The sequence below is a fragment of the Equus asinus genome, chromosome 22 (genome assembly GCF_041296235.1).
Source record: "Equus asinus isolate D_3611 breed Donkey chromosome 22, EquAss-T2T_v2, whole genome shotgun sequence".
Taxonomy (NCBI): domain Eukaryota; kingdom Metazoa; phylum Chordata; class Mammalia; order Perissodactyla; family Equidae; genus Equus; species Equus asinus.
Genome location: NC_091811.1, coordinates 60,598,482 through 60,620,839, shown reverse-complemented (window position 1 = coordinate 60,620,839; position 22,358 = coordinate 60,598,482). Strand labels below are relative to the sequence as shown.

Below are 22,358 nucleotides of genomic sequence, written 5' to 3'. Positions count from 1 at the left end.
TACAATGCTTAGGGTTTTTTGGATAGAACAACAGTCTGATAAAAGAGATCATCACTATGTTTCATCTACTCTAATACAGACATTTTTCACGTGTTATTTCTGAAATGGAGATGTCTCTCAATGGTATAATTTGCGGTCTTTATCTGTGATACATAAAATAACGGTGCATTTTACAAGGATGGTCCTTAGATTTGATGAAATACAGTATTTTGTGCATCTATTATGTGCCCTACTAAGTGCTTTCCATGCCCTACTAAGTGCTTTCCATGCACCGTCTCATTTAATTATCATAATAACCTTCAGGTGGGTGTTGTTATCACCATTTTACAGGTCTGGTTTCGAGAGTGAAAGGAAAAGGCCTATGATTATGCAGCTAGCCAAGATGGAGTCAGAATTCACCTGAGATTTGTCTGATGGCGAAGTTCACGCTGTTAGCCGGTTCACCGACATGCTCTTCTAAAAAAGGTCTGGATAAAGATTTTTCAAAAGAAAAACTTTTAAAGGCTCAGAGATGCTTCTATTTATTTAACAATGCTTCCCACACTCTGTCTCCGTCTCTCTGCTGGGTCACATCCCACTGCTTCGGAGCTGATGTGCACTGAGAGCAGCTGTGTCATTTCGAGTCTACTCCCAGAGCGAATCCGACATTAACACGCAATTTAATGTCGAGGTGAATCTAAGAAGCTGGACCGCTGCCTGGGAGAGTGCCTTCTTTTTAAAAGTGAGATATGATATCTGTTCAATCTCTTTTTGACAATATTTTGGTATAGTCTAAAATTCCTGATAGTATTCTCTATGGAAAAAAATTACTACCAAATTTAAATACTTTTATATCTTAACAAAATTACTTTCTCATGGCCTTAAGATTGCCAAATTGAGAAGATGACTTTTACAACACAATTTTAAAATTAACTAGATATGTCTTTTTAAAAAATGTTTATATTCAGGGGCTGGCCCCATGGCTGAGTGGATAAAGTTCTGTGCATGCCACTTCAGTGGCCCCAGGTTCATTGGTTCAGCTCCCAGTTGCAGACCTGTATCACTCACCAGCCATGCTGTGGCAGTGTCCCACATACAAAATAGAGGAAGACTGGCACAAATGTTAGCTCAGGGCTAATCTTCCTCAGCAAAAGAAAAGGAAGATTGGCAAGATGTTAGCACAGGGCGAATCTTCCTCAGCAAAAAAAAAGGAAGATTGGCAAGATGTTAGCACAGGGCGAATCTTCCTCAGCAAAAAAAAAAGTTTATATTCACATGACAATTTTTTAAGTATTATTAAATTTCAACATTTTGAGAAATATTTAAAACAAAAATAGAGGCAACAGGATTGATTATGAAGTTCTCTCTAAACTGCTTTAATATTTGCCATTGTAAGGACCATGATATAATCTTACTTTTACAGCTATTTCAATTTCAAACTGAAGCAATAACAAATAAACTAAATTATGTTTAGGACCAAAATGAAGAGCTCAAGGAGAAATATCACAATAAGAGTGTTACTAGCAAAAATCTATTTGGTGAAGCTACAAAATATCTATTGCTATTTTAACATGTATAATCATTGTATTCTAGGTTGTTCCAATTGCTAGTTCCAGACATATTGAAGGGCTGAGAATTACTGTACTTAAATGTCCATTCAATATAAAGTGAACAAAAATACAACGTAGTCAATTTTAGTGGCCTCTTACCCTCGCTTTAATTACTCAAGATGAAATGTGTACTAACAAAATGCTAAACAATCTCGGAATAAGGACTTGACCTGTATTTCTCTATTCTGCAATTGCTGATTAAACTAATTTTTACTCTTTCAATTTAACTCCATGTCAAGTCCTAATTTAGGAGCCTTTTCTTTAATAGATCCTCCCTAATCTCTGGTAGCCAGAGTGATGTCACTCTTAATAAATTAAAAATGATTATTACAACTAAAAAGAATTTGTACTTGAAAAAAGAATTCCCAATCTTATAAAACTATACAAGTTTTATATATATTTAGATATATAACATACAAATATATTTTTGTATTGTTAAATATATTTTATATGTATTATATAAATAAAACATATATTTATATGTTACCAAGAATGCACACACACATATATATCAATGCACCTTGAAAATATTAAAGTATTAGAAGAAAATGTAAAGCCACCTTTGAAAAACCACACCCAATCTGAGAACAGTCTCCAGATCTCAACAAATAACTTTTTTGTGTGAATTTATCCAGTACTTTTTTCCACTTCTGCATAGGATACATATTATTTTCTAAATGTGAGTGTATGCCTTATTATAATTGTACCACACTGAAGAGATCATTCTCATACTTGCGTTCTTTACCCAAAAGTATATCTATTTTTCCATAGCAGTCCATGAGTTCTTTCACTGCCCAAAGTATTCCAAGGTATGAATGTGCCATAATTTGTTTAACAGTTTCCTTTTGATAGTTATTTAGGTTGTTTCCATTTTCCTTTTGGTTTTGTATCTGAGATAATACTGTGAACATTCTTGGTCATGCCACCTTGTATATGTGATGGAATTTCTCCAGAGTAAATATTTAGAAGTATAATTATTGAAAATTAAGAATGTTTAAAATTTTTTCATAGAAACTATCCATTTGCCTTGCAAAATTACTATACCTTTATACAATCACTAACAATGTAGAGAGCACTTGTTCCTCACATTATTGTTAACACTTGGTGGTTAAGGAAATTAAATTTGTTGCCAGTCTGACAAGTGAAAATGGTATCTCATTCCTTTAATTTGCATTTCCAGTTGCAAGTAAGTGGCATTGATCTTTTCTTGTGTTTATTGTCTTATTTTTCTCATCTGACTTTTGACTGTTTATATCCTTTATTTTTTTTCTTAGATATTTGTTGAATTTCTTTATATGTTGTATGCTGTAATGTTTCCTACCAACTTGTTACATATTCTTTAAATTTGTGGCATCTTTTGTCTTTGGAAATATTATTTTGACATGAACAAATTTATCAGTTTTTATTGATGTGTTTTGTTGTTGTTGTTTTTTTTAAAGAATACCTTCCCTGCTCTAAGGTGAGACATTTTTTTGTTTTCTCGTAATATATTTATAGACTTTCCTTTTTGTTTGTTTGTTTTTGTTTTTATATGTTGCTCTTTGGTTCATCTGAAACATATTTATGTGAATCTTCAAAGGTAGGAATCCAAGTATTATTTTGCTTGGAAGATAGAAAATTATCTCAATTTCATTTTATTAAATAGTCCATATTTTATTACCAGAAAAGACGTTTTTGGTATGTTAAATTTCTGTATGTCCATTTCTAGATACTCCTTTGTGTTCTTTTAAATATCTCAACTTATTATTTACTACATTTTTCAATTATATTTTGACATCTGATAGGACTGCTATCATTCTTCAAAACTGTTTTTACTATTCTTCTCTGTCTTCTTTTCCATATGAATTTTAGAGTTGGATTTCATGTCCCATGAAAAACTCTTTCCTAAATTCCATGACTATTATATTAACTTTAAGGATTATTTTGAAAATTAATCTTCTAGAATATTGAGATTTTACATCCACAAATGTGATATATACCTTTATTTATTCTGATCTTCTTTTTGATCTAGCTTTAAAGTTTTATATTTTCAGCATTAAGGTTTTGCACATTGTTCTTACAAGTTTTAATCTTATTCCTTTAAAATTTATATTCTTATTTTGAATGAAAATATTTTTTTATATTTTTAATCAATTGCTGTTTGTTAAAAAAATAGCTTTTGTACTTTGATTTAAGATCACTTTACTGACCTATTTTAGCATTTCTCATAATCTTTCAGTTGATTGTGTTGGCTTTTTCTATGTAGAGGACAATATTGTCCACATAGAAGAATGCTTTTATATTTTTCTCTCCAATATTTATTCTTCCTTTTTTTGTTGTTCATGTTGCAGAGTCTATGACCTTGAATGAAATATAAGATACAGTGCTCTTCTTGCTCCTGCCTTCATAAATTCCCTCTGACTTTGAGATGTACTGCGTCAGTGCATCACTGCTACGCCAATCCCAACTTCACCAATTATTGGCTGTGTGACCTTGAGCAAGTTTTAATCTTCCTGTGCCTTAAAAAGAAAAATAATAATACCTACTTTGTAGGATTGCTGTGAGGATTCAGTGAGGGAACATACGGACAGTGCTTAGAACAGTGCCTGGCACACAGTAAACGCCACGTAAAGGTTAGCTATCATTATTCCTATTTTGACATTAAATATGATCTTTGATATAAGGGTTGAAGCCCTCAGGTCTATTCACAAGTCTCTGGGATTTGGACCATCAATTACCAAATATTAGCAGAAAGAATTGCATATCATTGGCATTAGGCTTCAAATAGTGCCTTGAACAAAGTGCATTGAAGTGATTTGGGGTGGAATCTAAAAGAAAAGGGAAAAAGGTGCTCAATCTGTTTACTGAATAGCAGATATGTTTCAGGGACTGCACTAGACCAGTGCAATTATTCCTCATAACAACTCTTTGAGATAAGAGCTGCAATCTTACTTTCAAAGTGAAGGTAAAGAAACAACCAAGGTTACACAGGAAGCTGACACACTCTTCAAATTCCAGCTGCAGGTCTACAGACTGGGAAACCCTCGGATCTGCAGGTTCCACTCACCTCACAAGTGAGCCCGGGGGCTGTGTCCCTTTCTTCTCCTTTCCTGTGTTTGTTGCAATGAGAACAGAGTCGAAAAGACAAGACGTGTTCATCCTGTTAAAAAATATGCTTCCTGTGAGCAGAATCTGAGTCAACCTCAAAATGCAGTGCGTGGAATGGAGCAAGACATAAAGGCATCAAAAATATTTTTTTATATTGATTGATAAGGAAACATGCATGTTTATGTCACTCAAAGCAAAGATTCTCACATACTGAGCGAACAAAATAAGTGTATAGTTTCCTTTCTGAAAGATTATCTTTGTGTAATTTTCATGTTGATAACAGCTTTATATTTTAAATTCTTCGGCTGTGTGCAGACAGGAAAGCTGTCAAAAACACAGGCACCAGACAGGAATTTTTCCCAGCTTAGACTTGCACTTACAGTTATGTACAAATCTGGCTTGAATTTTAGGACGTTCACTTCCACTTTTTTTCCTTTGGCATAAAAACTATAATTGCCTCTTTCTGAAAAATAAAGTGATTAAAGCTGTTTTTGTAAAACACAAAAAAACAAGGCTAAATAAATATAAAATATTCTGGTGATGAGGTGCTATTTATTTAATAATAAAATGTCGATAATATTTGTTGAGCACAACAAACCATCAGGACTAGCATTTTAAGTCATTCCAACCTGACACAGGAAGAAATTGAAGCACAGAGTTGTTAAGTAATTTCCCCAAGGTCACTCAGCAGGTAAACGGCAGACACACTGCAAACCCAGAGGGGCTGACTCAGAATCCTCCTTCTTAACCACTAGGTTGTGCTGCCTCATGCGATAATTGAAATGTCCTAACTATCTTTCCTTCCTAAGTATATATGTAAGGCATAGACGGATGGACCTCAAATAACTACTAGTGATGCCACATTTGCTTCCATAAGAATGGCTGAAATTTCAGAGAGAAAAATATATGATTCCACACAGTTCTGGTACATCCACGGCAGGCTTAGCGCAGAGATGGTTAGAATGTTAAACTGCACTTCAAAGGGCTTCCATCTGAACCTCAACTCCCACCTCCAACAACGCTCATCTTTTAGAAAAGAAGACGTTGTTGATGCATCTTTAGTTTTAGCATTTTCAATGTACGGTCCAGCTCCTGTGATGGCTTGCCCTGCGAAACAACGTTCCTTCGAAACATGCATGTGCTCCTGCTTTGGTTTTCATGGAGGAAACTGAGTTCCCTTCTTGGAGGGAGCAACCACTTGGCAGCATAAGTTATTTTAATGGACATCTCTCTACACGGAGCCCTTCCCATCTGTTTCACCCTCTAACTACAAATGCAGGAAGAACACAACTCACAATTGTGTCCATAAACAAAAATATAAGGGACCTAAATGCAGGTTTATATGGCCGCATCTGTTCAGTGATTTTAAATCCAGGAGGAACAAAAGGAAAGGAAATTTCTTTCCCTTCTCGATCCAATTAGCATAGACAAGTAAGAATTCATGGCACAAAGTTACCAAGAGTGGTTCATCTGGCAAAAACCGGAAAACTACCACATCAATCTTGATCTGTGTTTTACTTTACATTCCCTTTTTTTCCCTCTGATTCCAATAATGGTACAGAAATTAGAAATTCTTTTTTAGAGGATAGGCAGAAAACTCACAAGATTTCAACTAGCTCAATGACAAGTGTGACTCAGAAGCAGGACCTTTGTCATTTAGATGTAATTAATTTAGTCAAGAGAAAAGGCAGAAGGGTTGCCTTACCTATTCATGATGTTCTGTTTGATAAAGCTCACAAACCTATGAGTGGATGGTAATCTTAAATCTAGGCCATTTGGCAGCTGAGTAATAATGCTTCCTCAGCCCGGTGCCTAAGGCTAGATTCACACTCTAACAAGGAAGAGATATTAAATAAAACAAGAGTGCATATGCATAACGGGGCCACTCACTTCACATTTTGTAGGTTCCGTTTATTATAGCAGTATCTTCTGTCTATGGTGGCTTAAATGTCTTTTCTTCTTAATTGTGACAGCTGCATTCTCTTGATACATCAATTAGTCTCTGAAATGCAGAATTTGCTCACACTTCTAACCAGCCCAGCTATTATCAATGTCAAATCAGTTCAAAATATACTGAGCTATGTAGAGACATTTTAAATTACCTAAGCATGCAGACACCAATCACTAAGGCACTAGGATATCTCAGCTCTTTGGGACCACGAGAGCAACATTATAGAACACTATAACTTAGTGGCAATCCCACTCACCAGGAAACAGCTTAAATTCATACTGGGAGACTCTCTCTAAGTAAAACACAGAGAAGTACAGCAATTAAACTATTTTTCTCTCCATTATACTAAAATTCAGTCCTGTAAAACCCCCAAACTCAAGGGAAATAAGCAAAATTGAACAATAACTTGTGCCCGTAAACACAAATTTTAATTTGCCATCCTATCAAGGTCCTAACTCAAAGAGAAAATGTAAAATTCTTTTTTATCTAAATTTTCATATTTTTTCTCAGACACATAAATGTGTCTTCCCTCTAAATCCCTCACATATAAGAGGGTCACTCTACTTATGAGCCAATAATATAGGGATTATTACCCCATGGTCCCCAGCTATTCTCTAGAGTAATAATGCTGTGAAATGGAGATGGGAGCAGAACATTCATTCACCCTGTTAAACTTAATAACCCAGTGATTTACAAGACATGACACATTGGAAGTCAACTGAATTCACTGTCTCATTAAACAATGCGACAGGGTTGAAAATATTGCCCTCCAGTGCTTTGAACTTGCATCTGCCCCATTACATTTGCATTAACGGGGCTTCAAAAAAGTCATATGCAGGTAGTTAATCGATATTCTTAAAAGAAGACATCACCACTTAGTTTTGATAACATTACTGAGACGGGATGAGAAATCAGTTGGGCACATTTCACTTAGCTGCAGAATATTTAACATGTGAAAATTTTTATCTTCTCTTTCCAACTTTAGTGAAATTGGCATACATCACTTCTTCCCAATAAAGGCAACCTGTTCATCCACCCTTAACTTACCACCCCAGTCTCCAGTCTACTCTCTCCCTACACCAACATCCCTGTCCAAAAAAGGCCCACAAGTGGCCCAGAAAAAAGTCTATTACTGGAGACTATAGGGCAGAGCTTCCTTTCCCCATACTCTGCAAATGGGCAAAATAGCAGATGATGAGGAAGAAGCAGCAATATTTTGAAAACTCAGTTCAAGAGTCACTTCTATTAAATTTGTCCTACTCTCATTTTATTCATGATTTTTCGTAAGTATATATTAGACCATGTTACTATTCTGTTTAAAATTCTTCAATGGCTTCTCACTGCAACCAGAAGAAACCTCAAACTATCAGGCCAACTTCTCTGCTTTCATCTCCCTCCTTTCTTACCCTTTTCACTCATCACCAGTCACATGGGCCTTTCATCTGTACCTTATACACGTCAAGTTTTTTCTGTTTGGGGCCTTAGTGCTAATCGTCTTATCTGCTGCATATACCCACTTCCTCAAGAATTGTGCAATCCATCACCTTGTTACCACTCAGCTAATAACTCAGAGGACCTTTGCTAATAAATCTACCTATAAAGCAGCCGTCTAATCACTATATTATCTTATTTTATCTTTGTCATTGCATACCAGTACCTAAAATGTTTTATTTTTAAATGTTCTTTTTTGCTTGGCTACATGTTTATTCTCTTTTCCCTGACTAGGGCGAAGCTCTTCAGGATAGTCTGTGTTCCCCTAATGCAATGATTACAGCAGTGTCTGACATACAGTAGGTGTCCAGTACAGTAGCCATTAGCACGTGTGACTACAGAACACCTGAAATCAAATGTAGCTGGTGTAACTGAGAAACTGAATATTCAATTTACTTAATGTAATTAATTTCAATGTCAATAGCCACTTGTGGCTAACAGCTACCAGAATCAACAGCACAGTTCCAGATAATCAGTTCTAATGCTCCAAAACCAAATAGCTTCTACCTGAGATGTGCTGGAAATGCACAAAAAGATTTTTCTCCTTGGATATCTTTTGCTTCCCCCATGACTATATACCAACCATTTGCCCTTTTTGTAGGAAATCATCAGCTCATAAATGTTACAAGCTAATGAGAATGCACTCTAATCATTTTGATTAATATAGATGGACATTTTTAGACCTGGACTTGCAGCAATATGGAAGGTAAATAGACACGGACTGGGACTTCATTAACTACAAGTCACGAAATTTAAAAAAAGAAAATTTTAACACTTCATGAACTCAAAATGAAGAAAGTGAATGCTGCTTGTGAGAGAAATAATGAAAAGAAAAACGGGATAGTGATAAATGAGAACTGATACCCAGCAACCCTTTAGATTTCAGACTCTGATCTTGACGGCAGGGGCCAAGGATTGTTAAATCCAATGTTTTGCAGGAGAGTTTCATAAATCCCAGAGTCTGAAAAACCTCTGTAGTCTGTAGAAAGGGGATAGGAAAAAATGTATGCTTCAAGAGAGCTTGCCATTGGTCTGGAGCCCAAGTTAAAAAAAGTAAAAACAAAAAAAAATCCACCAGAAATCAAATTCCTGGCTCTCAGCACAAATTGGTGAAGATTCCAAATTTATACAACTATGAACACCTCAAGTCATAAATTAACATATAAAATCAGATTCAGGAACATTCAAAATTGAGGTTCCTGAAGAAAGATCTTTAATGGAGAGTTAGAAAGCATGCTCTATTGTCAAGGTCCTTGTTACAGAGAACAAAATCTCTTTCAGCTAGGTTAATAAGAAAGGGAATTATTTAGGGGTATTAAGGTAACAAAGAATTTCTACAAGGGCCAGGAAACCAAGCTTCGTTGCTACATAGCCAAGGAAGAGGCACACATCTTGGAGAAATCTACACTATACCACAGGAAGATTCCGATGGCAAGCCCGCTAAAGCCAGTGGCAACTGCTCAGTTCCTGTGTTGTTAGAGAGAGCCCAGTAGCACCCGCACCACAACTGCCCCAGCTCTGTTTCCCCAGATGCCCCAGCTATGTGGTGCCTTTCTAGTACCACTTGGGTGCTTCTCCAGATGGAATCTAGCTTATGAGGAGAGCCCCAGTTCTAAGAAGTCTGAAAATGTACATTTTTGCTTTGCAGACTCTATAGTACAGAAAGGAAGTCTAGAAGGAGTTATGAGAGGGTATTAAATGAGCCAAACTGAAAAATATACCCCTTACATCTGAATATATATATTCTCCCTAAATGTGACCTCTATATTATGGATATATAGCATAAGGTTATACAATATGTTGTGATAGTGTTTGAACAGTGTCTTAAAAATTCTCCACTAAACTGAGAATTGCATTAGGACAGATCGTTCTTTGCGTGGTTCTTAATTCTTAGCACCTGGCATAAGATACACACAATATTTATAAAATGAATAAATTCTAAATAATAGATTATGAAACTCTAGAACGCAAGAGATGACTCCTTATTTTAATGCAAACAGGAACAAAAGGGATTTATGATAATATAAATTCCATGGTAGATTAAGGCATGAATCTGACTTTTAGGGAAAGGCTACCCTATTTATATACAGAGAGTTTCTATGACATGACAAGCTGGTATTCCAAGGGGTTTGGGTATAGATACTCAATAGGCATAAATGTGGGAGCATCTGAAAGCAAAGGGGACTAATGAGCATTTTTTAAGGATAACTAGTATTCTATGGAGTAAATAATAGAGACTTGAAGAAGGCGAGATAGCAAGTTAGAGAACCAGCTAGTTAAACCTTAAATGCTGACTTCAGATTGATGAACGTCATTGATTACGTTTACACCAAGGGAGTTCCTTCCTCCTCCTCAACCTGGACCACCTTCAATTACCAGAATCCACATTTGTCGTATTTCTATAACCTGAGATCTCCATATTAAAAAATAGGATTCGACTGTCGAGAACATTAATCTTTTTTACACAGACAACGTAAGAGGATATTTAATTATTCTGTATTATTAGAGAAAAAGAAAATGGAATTTTTTAAACGTATGAGACAGACTTCTGTTTCCCAGTTCTGTATGTAAGGGTCTTATAATCTGCCGCTCTATTCTAACAACAAGTAAAAAGCTGAATATATTGAAAAATCAGCAGCCCTTCTAGGATCCCTAAGAGAGGTAAACCTCTGCCCTCAAGTTTGGAAAGACCCACTAGTGACTATAGAAAATAACAACTTACCAGAGCAGAGATTCACAGCTAAAACCACCACAGGAAGCAGGGCCGGGGCAGGAAAGCCAGAGCTGTAATTGATGAGTTGATGGAGGCTCAGTGTGGACAAAACTGAGAGCTATAAACCCGAGGGCGACCCAGTCACCGCAAGGCACCACAGTTTTGTGAGATTTACTTCCAGGAGCTCAACTAGATTGCCACAATATGTTGGAGAAAAACCCCCTCCTGCTTCTGGCAGGGGAAGGGGAAAGGAACCTTTGTGACATACATCAGAGCACTATGTCCTTCTTAAGAACACCTGGCCTCAGGGAAACTAGTTAACCAGAGCCTAACCTGCTGGGGATTTATCAGAGCCTAGCTCACCTGGGGGGAAGGAGATGCCCAACTCCAGCCCACTCTAGCCATCCCCTTCCAACTAGGAGGGGATAAGAAAAATTAAAAACACCTGTGAAGTTCACAGTGCAGACGCACAGACTCACTGAAAGAGACCTAATCCCAGGACAGTCGAACTCGTGCCCTCCCCCCACCTCACCACCGCATTACGAAAGGCCTATTTACAGCAGGGCCTTTTACCTGGTATGCCATAGCTGGCAATCGAGAAAAAAATTACAAGGCAAACCAAAAGGCGAAAAACACAATTTGAAGAGACAGAGCAAGTATCGGAACCAGACATGGCAGGGATACTGGAATTATCAGGCTGAGAATTTAAAACAACTATGATGAATATGCTAAGGGTTCTAATAGATAAAATAGCATGCAAAAGCAGAAAGCAATGTAAGCAGAAAGATGGAAATCTTAAGAAAGAACCTTCCCCACGAAAACGCTAGAAATAAAAAAAACACTGCAACAAAAAGATGACTTTGATGGGATTACTAGTAAACTGAACACAGCTGAGAAAAGAACCTCTGAACTTGAGGAAATCTCAACAGAAACCTCCAAAACCGAAAAGCTAAGAGAACAAAGACTGAAAAAAACAGAATAGAATATCCAACAACTGTGGGACGATTAAAAAAGGTATAATATAGATTTAATGGGAATCAAGATGGAGAAGAGAGAAAGGAAGAGAAGAAAAACTTGAAACGATAATGACTAGGAATTTCCCCAAATTAATTTCAGACACCAATCTACAGATGCAGGAAGTTCAGAAACCAACAAGCAGAATAAACATCCAAAAAACCCTATACCTAGGCATATCATTTTCAAATTACAGAAAATCAAAGATAAAGAAAAAATTTGGAAAGAAGCCAGAGGGGGAAAACACCTTACCTATACAGGAATAAAGATGAGAATCACCTCCAAATTCTCTTCAGAAACCATGCAAGAAAAAAGAGAAAGGAGTCAAACATTTAAAGTGCTGAGAGAAGGGGCTGGCCCCGTGGCCGAGCGGTTGGGTTCGCGCGCTCGGCTGCAGGCAGCCCAGTGTTTCATTGGTTCGAATCCTGGGCGCGGACATGACACTGCTCATCGAACCGCGCTGGGGCAGCGTCCCACATGCCACAGCTGGAAGAACCCACAACGAAGAATATACAACTATGTACCAGGGGGCTTTGGGGAGAAAAAGGAAAAAATAAAATCTTTAAAAAAATAAATAAATAAAAAAAATAAATAAATAAAGTGCTGAGAGAAGGCCAGCCTGGTGTCATTGTGGTTGGGTTCACATGTTCCACATAGGCTGCCCAGGGTTTGTGGGTTTGGATCCCAGGAGCAGACCTACACACCGCTCATCAAGCCATGCTGTGGTGGCATCCCACATACAAAAATAGAGGAAGATTGGCACAGATGTTAGCTCAGCGACAATCTTCCTCAAGCAAAAAGAGGAAGATTGGCAACAGATGTTAGCTCAGGGCCAGTCTTCCTCACCAAAAACTAAAGTGCTGAGAGAAAAAAACCACTAACCTAGAATTCTGTACTCTGTGAAATTATTCTTCAAAAGCGAAAGAGAAATAAAGACTCTCTCAGACAAACAAACATTGAGGGAAATTGTTGCGAGTAGACCTGCCTTGCACAAAGTTAAAAGAAGTTCTTTAGAAAGAAGGAAAATAATATAGGTCAGAAACTTGATCTATATTAAGAAAACAAGAGTGTCAAAGAAGGATTAAGTGAGGATAAAGTAAAAATTTTATTTCTTTTATTCTAACATACAACAGTTTCTTCAAAATAATAGTAACAATGGATTTATGTACGTAGGCTTATGTATATATCATATATATGTACATATGCATACATAAGTATACATATGCCTGCTTATGTATGCTTATATATAAGTGAAATGAATGACAGCAATGATCCAAGGGATGGGAGGGAAGAATTAGGAATATTTTGTTAATTATACAGTACTCACACTACCAGTGAAGTGGTATGTGTTATTTAAAAGCAGATATGTATCAGTCATAAATTCATATTGCAGAGAAAATGCTCAATCAAAACCACAAAAGGCAGAAAAGAGTGAATGAGAAAAATAGGAACAAAGAACAAGGGCAACAAGTAGAAAACAGTAACCAACATGGTAGATATTAATCCAAATATATCGATAATCACTTTGAACGTCAATGGTCTCAATGCACTAGTTAAAAGACAGAGATTGCCAGGGTGGATTAAAAGATGTGACCCAGAAGTATGTTGTCCATAAGAAACCCATTTTAAATATAAAGACATTTAAAGATTAAAAGTAAAGGGATGGAGAAAAATATACCATGCTAACACTAGTCAGAATAAAGCAGGAGTAGCCGTATTAATTTCAGACACAGCAGGCTTTGAAGCAAAGAGAGTTGCCAGGGGTAAAGAGGGGCTTTCCTAAAGTCATCTAAATTTCCTCCCTACGGCTGTCTCTTCTGTTCCATTGATCTATTTGTTTATTGTTTGCTGATACCACACTGTCTTGATTACTCTAGCTTTATAAAACATGTCTTGATGTCGGGTAGTGTCAGTTCTCTAACTTTGTTCTGTTCCTTCAACATCCCGTTGGCTGTTCTACGTCTTTTGCTTCTCATACAAACTTTAGAATCAGTTTGTCAATATCCACAAATCAATTTGCTGGGATTTTGATTGGGATCGTGTTCAACATGCAGATCAATTTGGGAAGAACTAACATCTTGACAATACTGAGTCTTCCTCCACATGAACATGAAATCTCTCTCCATTTATTTAGTTCTTCTTTGAGTTCATCCATCAGAGATTTGCAGTTTTCCTCATCTAGATATCTTGTACATATTTTTTAGATTTATACCTAAGTGTAAACACTTCCACTTTGGAAGACAGTTTGCCAGCTCTTCTAAAACTAAACATATTCTTACCATACCATCCAGCAATCATGCTCCTTGGTATTTATCCAAAGGAGTTGAAAATTTACATCCACACAAAAACCTGCACACAGATGTTTATAGTAGCTTGATTAATAATCGCCAAAACTTGGAAGCAACCAAGATCTCTCTCAGTAGGTGAATGGATAAATAAACTGGGGCACATCCAGACAACGGAATATTATACAGTGCTAAAGAGAAAGGAGCCATGGAGCCATAAAAAAGACATGGAGGAAACTTAAATATTACTAAGTGAAAGAAGCCAGTCTGAAAAGGCTATGTGCTGTAGGATTCCAAATATATGATATTCTGGAAAAGGCAAAATATGGAGACGGTAAACAGATCAGCTATTGCCACAAGAGATGGGGAGAGGGATAAAGAAGTGAAGCACAGATGATTTTTAGGACAGTGAAAATACTTTGTATGATATTATAATTATGCACACATGTTGTCATACATATGTCCAAACCCATAGAATGTACACCACCGAGAGGGAACCCCAGCGTAAACTATTGTGATTTGTCAATATGGGTTCAACTGCAACAAATGCACCACTCTGGCGAGTGACATTGATAACACGGGAGGCTATGTATGTGTGGGGGTAGGTTTATATGGGAAACTTTCGTACCTTCTTCTTAATTTTACCATGAACCTAAAACTACTCTAAAAAAATAAACTCCTTTAAAAAATAAAGTATAAGACAGCAGATTGGAAGAAATTTTACTTCTAAATATTTAGATGGAAATTCTAAAATAATTTCCATTCAGTGTTTATTGATAATAAAAACACTTAACATATGCAATTATTATTAGTAAAAATAAGACATTCTTTAGGATTTTTTTCTTACACAATTAAGAGTCAATCTTGATAAGAGTACACTTTCATGCTAATATGCTCTTCTTATCCCACATCCAGTAGGTGGCGCTCTTTCTTCTGCACTAAGCCAAATAGAATCAATGTAAGGATGGAGGAATGAAAGAGCAGAGCAAACTCCACCACTCTAAAATGCTGCGCATTTCCAGCTATATGGTAAAATGAATATCCGAGTCTGCGAACTCAGCAGATACGCCAAACTCAGAGCTGAAGCAACCCTGTTGTTGACGATAATATAGGTCATTGGGACACCTGGGAAAACGGAATAACTGGGTCGTCTGATCTGACAGGAAATTATTGCAGAGCTGTGTGGTGTTTCAGCGCCTCAGGCCATAGGACAAATTTGTAGCTGATCTGGGAGTAAGTTCAAGAGTCAGGATGATGCCAAAATATAATTTTTTTTTTTATCAAACCTCTGCTGAAGCTATAGGAAAATAACAAGGATTTAAGCTTTTCATCTCTTTTCATTTTCCATTTTTAATGTCATGGAGATTTGATAATAAGCAGCAAAATGATTAAAATAAATAGATAAAAAATAGCAAAGAGTAAGCGCCACATATTGCCTCTTGAGGAGTTTAAAACACATTTATGGAAATCATCTCATACTAGGAGATGATATTTAATTTGTCAAAGGCTTAGCAAGTAATTTTAACATTTGAAATATATACATTTCGTTCTATCCTTTCCCTCTGAAAGAAGTCAACTTTCTACTCATCGTCTTTGTCCTTCTTTGTATTTTCTCTGTCTATCTCCGCTGCAAACTTGGTTGGGTTGTCGTTTATCCTTTAGAAGGAGAGGTGCATATTGGTTTTCCCCTTATAAGGGTTATTTTTTCTTTTTCCTTAACACCCCAGATTTCATATTTGTTTCATTGTGTCTATTTCATTCCTAAAACATTCTTTCTGGAATAAGATAAGCTAAAAATCAATAAATCAAGCATTGTGGATAGATGGCCTACCAGACCTGAATTCCCAACACATTGATCTCACAAATCATTCTCTTCTGGTACTTAGGTTTTTATCATCATTCACCGGACCATGACTGTGAGTGCCCCCAGGCAAGAGACACATTTTATTTATCTTTATTCCACCTGCCAGGCCCAGCATGAAACTTACACATGGTAGGTATTCATGCAACACTTATTTAATGATTGAGCAAATTAATAAATTAATCGGATCAAATTTCACTTTGTCTTAGGTTTATTTCACATAGACCTGCTAACGTTTATTCCCATAGTATAAAGGAATTTGTTTTCGTACTTCAGTAACTAACATTCCCAGTTTTTAGAGTTTTATTAACTCCAAAATTTTCCTGTAATAGTAAAGCACTAGCCCCTTAACTTTTCTATAGTCCATCCCTACAATTATTTTTTTAAAAAATCCACATGCCACAACCAGAAGGACCCACAACTGAAATATACAACTATGTACTGGGGCGATTTAGGGAGAAAAAGCAGGAAAAAAAAATCCAGTTAGTAAGTATATGCTTCATGTTAATTTTGCCACACCTCGTGTTACTCTTTGTTCACATACTGGCCCCAAGTGGTTGCTGGGAGAAGAAAGAGAGCAGATAAATGGGGATTTATTCTATTGCACGTACCAGTAGCCAGACACCGTGGGGCACGTTGCATTGACAGAGGGACATTTCATGATTCTAGCTCAAGTCCCCAAATTATGAAACAAGTTAGAAGTTCACGTAAAAATTTCTATAAATATAAAACTGAATTTTTAAAGCTACTTTCTAAATGTTCAAAGAAAATTGATATTATTATGAGTTCAAGAATCATCTATCCTTCTGATGATGTTACTGCATTTCTCACTAAGTTTTCACCAATAAACTGGATTAATCTGTCTGGTTTAACCTTAAAAACTTCCTTTCTGTATGGTTAGTATTAAAATTTATTACTATTAGAAATATTTCATTTTCGGGATCTATATGCAGTCTTCACATGGTTAACTTTATGCATGATCACAGCCTCTACAGATGGGAAACTATAGTCTCCTGTAGCTATCACTCTAGCTTCCAGTGTATGGGAAGGAATCCAGCCCTACAGGAAGGTTTTCAGTTTAGTTCTTTATGTTTTAATTCATAAAAGAGTGATATTGTTTAATTTAATATTCTCCTTTTCATTTTTGGCACTTTTGTAGTTAGTGACTGATTCTAGTCTTGACTCTTCCACTGGGACACTGTGTTAGTTTCATGTCATTCAGATGTTAATCACATCAGTGGCTTTGATCACCATTTGGATGGAGATGATTAGTGCACCATTTGGATGGAGATTTCTCTCTCCTGGTTGTCAGTCTTCCCGAAGTTTCTGAGATGGTTTTGCACGTTAGTTCCCACTGTGTTCATCTATTTTTGGCTGTAGGTTACACAGATTTGGAACAGTGGAGCATAGTATTTAGATTTGGTAACAAAGATGTCTTAAGCAATGATGAACTTGTGGACATGAAAATAATTTCTCTGGACAATCTGTACTGTGTAAGTTAAGGGGAAAAAAATCAATATACTCAAAAGGCAAATACACTTTTGTTGTAATACATTACCAATATTAGCAGGCTCTCTTCTCTTTCTTTCTTAGTTCACCACATGATGTACATCTTAATAATAAAACTGTGCAACATAAAGGGCTGTATCCAAAGAATGGTAATAGTAATGAAGACTCATTCATTCTGAAACTAATTAAATGTCTTAGTTACAATATTCAAGTTACTAGTTGAGTGCTTTTATGTGGATTCAATAACTTTGTCATTCTTAGTTCACATATAACCTAAACTCCCCTCCATGTGGCGATAATAACAAAAGTAATAACTTTTTTAAGTGATTCAAGTCATAGTTATAAAGTAGACTTTTGCTCATTTTATCCCTGAGTGAATAGTACTAAAGAGAAATATTTTTATATATCACAAACTAGATTAATTTATCTATAAAATGCTTACCCATTGGCTTAATGGTTTTAGGTAGAAGTCAATATGGAAAGTGGTATATTTTTAAGTCATTGTATATTTTCATGTACCTATTAGCATAAATATGAATCATGGTTCTACCAAAGTGATATTTCATGTCTTACATAACTTTTTTTAACGTGCATTGGCATGCAGTAAGAAGACTGAGTTGTTTCTTGAATCTCTCACAATTTAGTTGTGCAACCTTGACTAATTTACTTAATATCTCTTAGTCTCAGTTTCTTGTGGAATAGGAATAATAATATTCTCTTAAAACTTTTATAAAATTAAAGTGTATATATATATATATATAATTCAATGTTTTCTTCTACTCCATATATAAGATACTCAACAATGATCTGTTTCCTCCCCCTACCCAGTCTTTGCTTGAATGGACTATGTTTCTGTTTATCTTTATAAAACATGAAAATGTAAAATGCGAAAAAAATATTACCTGCCTCACAGGATTATTGTAAAACAACATAAAAACATGGACTCAATAAATAATAATTAATAACCTCAAGTTATTATTAGGACTGTTACAGAAAGATCAATCCCCATATGTTATAGAGTGAGACCTTCTTATATTTGTATATAAACCAATCAAATAACACACCCTGAAATAAATCTGCTACATGGAATAAAGGCTAGATATAATGTGGTTTGTCTATACAGAGTTCTGATCTATAACATCATAGTTAATAAGAAGGATGGTATCATCTTTAGTCATTTATGAATGTTTAACAGTAGTGATGACTGTGAAGGCCCATAAGGATATGGTATAAATAATCTAGTTGAGAGAAGTTGTCTGCGCACCTTTCTTTCATTTGCTTTATCCCATAAACAATTTTAAAGAAACAATTTATTTCTCTGGATTTTTTTCCCAGTCCAATGATGACATGGATTAGGCATTGATTATCTGTGAAGCAAAAGATAGCCTGGTGGAAAGGTTATATATTCCATATAATATACTTTCTTGGGAAGGAAAATTTCAAAGTGCTGATTTTTTTTTTTTTACTTAAAACTATTTATAGAAGAAGATCTAATGTTTTCCATATATTTGCACTCAGAGCTTAGATAGAGAAGGCATAGTATTCAGAGCCAGAGGATTGGAATAAGTTTATTCCAAACAGTGAGAGCGAACGAATACTTCAGTCATAGTAACAATACCAATTGTGAAAATATGGCCTTATTTTCTAATATTCACAACTTTTAAAAAAATATTCTGGTATTATTGTAAAGTATAGCCCATTGGAACTCTAACCTACAATGTGTTTTGTATTTTATAACTGATTATAAGTGCTGGAAATAAAGTTCAATTTTTTTTTAATTCTTGGGACCCAAATTGAGGCAAAGACGGCAGAAACAATCCCAAATGTTATGACATAGCCACATAGAATAGATTATATTTTAAAACTCAACCTTTAGAATTATTTCCAGCACAAAGGTGTCTTTATAGAAAACCATAAGACCAAACGTCACTTCCAGCAAGTTGGGACAAGTCTCAGGACTGTCTTAGACACTTCTTTCTGGCACTTTTCACCATAATCAACTCTAAAGGCTAGTTTACATGTAAGCCCCAGCAAACTCTCTGGTCACTTTTCCAGGCATAATAACATCCTTCAACAATCTCCTCATCAATGTCATAATCATAGCTATACTTTATCAGCAACCATATTCATTATTTAGGTCACAATTAATGGACATACTGGGAGATTTTATTTCTTATGTTTTATTTTTAATGATTGAGTTCTGCTGAACAGTAATATAAATAATAGAAAAGATCTAAAATGATGCTAATCAAACCAATGAGTTGTTCTTATTCTTTCTTTTAACCCATTACTTTTGTTTGTAGAGAATTCCCGCTCCCTCCATAAGGATGTAGATGATGTTAAGAACTATTAATTTCATAGCTTTTTCCTGATTTTATAGGAAATATTGGTAGGAAATGTATATTGTTTACCCAATGTTGCCTAAAGGATCTGATAACAAAATGTTTTCCCTTTTAGAAAAATAAATTTAACGGAGTATTGATTAAAAGATGGGGCTTAAATAATTTATCTCTGTTCTTTCTGTAACTCCCTAATATGAAAGTATTTTTTAAAAGAGCGTAAATGCAGAAAGATAAGGAAAATGAGATAATATATGACTGCAGAAGATAGATGTCAGCATTTTTTTGGTCAACAAGAAAGTAAACGACTTTCTACTCTACTAAAGAGTGGAGAAAGCTTAAGAAACTTAGACCAACATTAAGGAAACACCTAGTGCTTAAGAGGCCTAAATCTGTTCTTAGCAGCACAATTTCTTTAGAAGACAAGGGTTGCAGTCTTAATGTACTTTATTAAAAAGCTAAGGATAGGCAGTGTATATGGCATGTGTGCTATTAGCATAGGCTGTAACCCAGGTAAAACCAAGAATGTCCAAGCTGGGGGTGGTCAGCTCAAATACTGATCAAGAATGTGCAGTTGAGTTGTGATCAGATAGCAATCTAAGAAGTCTGTGCTCCCGATGTGGCTGATAAACTTGCTTCTGTTAGCCATATCTTCATTAGCATCCAAGCCTTGCTGGTTAACATACCAAACATTGGTAAAGTGGGTTGACTAGTTTGATAAATACTAGATATGAATTTTCATTAGTAAAATTAAAATCACTCAAGATAGGGTCATTGTGCAAAGATATTTTCGAGACTCTGCTCACACTTGTCTAACCCAGGTATGAGAAACTAGCTAGGTTTATTCCCCTTACCTGGAAGGAGGCTTTGGGCTGAAACCCTAAGGTCCTGTGTCCAGGGTGTTTTTGCTGAATTCCAACTACATGGGTTACAGAATCCTGCCCTGAAATCTCTACGTTTACCCAAACCTATCGCTCAAGCAAACTGGTAATAAAAACATCTAAAGGAATGAAGAGCTGGGATTCCTTGATTCAACAGAAAGATCATATGCACTGTTTCTTTTATGTCTGTAGAGGGGACAAAACTTGATTTGAGAATTATTTTTTTTTTAACCTGATAGCAAGGTAGTGGATGTGTTTGCTAATGTCATCCACCTCAAAATTTCTCCAGTGGGCATCTATTATCTACCAAAAAGTACTTAAATGGTGCATCACCAAATTGTATTAGGTCAGTTCATGACAGCAGTTATTAAGGATGGAGATAAAAACAAAAGGATGAGCAGATGTGTGCATGGGAGTAGCTAGAGCCCAGACTCCCTCTCCCACCCTCACGGCTTAATTGGCCTCCTTCCCTACATTTACAAAAGAGAAAGCTTTTCTCTGGAGAAACTGAACTTAAGAGTGGCAGGCTTCTGAGACAAGGAGGAGGACAAGTGGAAGATATGTGCTTAGAAAGCCAGGATGTGGATGCCTACGTGCTGAATACAGATCCCCAGCGCTTGGACACCCAGTGCTGGATCCTAGGAGGCTGCAGTCTGATTTATGATGCAAGGTTTAAGGTCTTTGAGTACATTGCCTGTCCCAAGAGAAAAGACCTCTAGACTTGGATACTTGGGGTCTCATGGTCAGGTTCCTATCCCAGTAACCCTAATGTGAGGCCCAACAAGAGTCCATAAGCCAACAGAGCTTACCCTCCACTTCTGAGTGTCTCATTCTTAGAAATTACTGGACAGGCAAGCATCTCCAGATAAGTCCATAAACTTTCCAACACGAATGAACAGACCAACACAAACAGATGAAAATGAAACAGAAGAAATAGAGAAACTCAGGCAAAATGCAGGGAGTAGCTAGAAGACAGTTTCAAAAAACATAACTTTTGGATAAGAAGATTTTAACATCTATAAAATGAGAACAGGATGCCTTTTTTAAAAGTAATGATCAGGGCCTGCCCAGTGGTGTAGCAGTTAAGTTCACAAACTCCGCTTTGGGGGTCCGGGATTTACTGGTTCGGATCCTGGGCCCAGACCTATGCACTGCTTACCAAGCCATGCTGTGGCAGGCATCCACAGGATGGGCACAGATGTTAGCTCAGGGCCAATCTTCCTCGGCAAAAAGATGAGGATTGGTGGCTGATGTTCACTCAGGGCTAATCTTCCTCAAAAAGAAAAAAAGTAATGATCAGATTATTAAAAAACTAGTATTAAAATTGTGATGCATTTTAAACACCAAAAAATCTTGAGGCAATCATTTAGAAAGTGGAACAAAGGACACAAAATATAAAAAAGAAAAGACTTTTTTGGAACCTGAGGTCCAACATTCAACAACAGAAGTTCTTGATGATGGGGAGAGAGAGAATGCGAGGAGCACAGTAAGAAGAAATAATAAGATAACTTTCTCAGAACTGAAAGGTTGGGCTGAGAAACTGCCCAGCAAAACAAAAATGAAAAAAGGTCTAAAGCAAAGAATATCATCATGAAATGTCAAAAGTTCTTAAAGAGATCTGAAACACTTCCAAAGAGT

The 22,358-nt window shown here is 36.2% G+C and overlaps 1 long non-coding RNA gene across 1 annotated transcript in view; it reads right to left on the bottom strand.

Moving 5' to 3' along the window:
- Positions 1–22,358, bottom strand: part of LOC139039768 (uncharacterized) — a 61,725-nt gene that overhangs the window by 11,347 nt on the left and 28,020 nt on the right. Inside the window, exon 3 of the long non-coding RNA XR_011497044.1 lies at positions 4,636–4,728. This is a non-coding gene — a long non-coding RNA (uncharacterized lncRNA). The remainder of the gene's footprint in view (positions 1–4,635; positions 4,729–22,358) is intronic.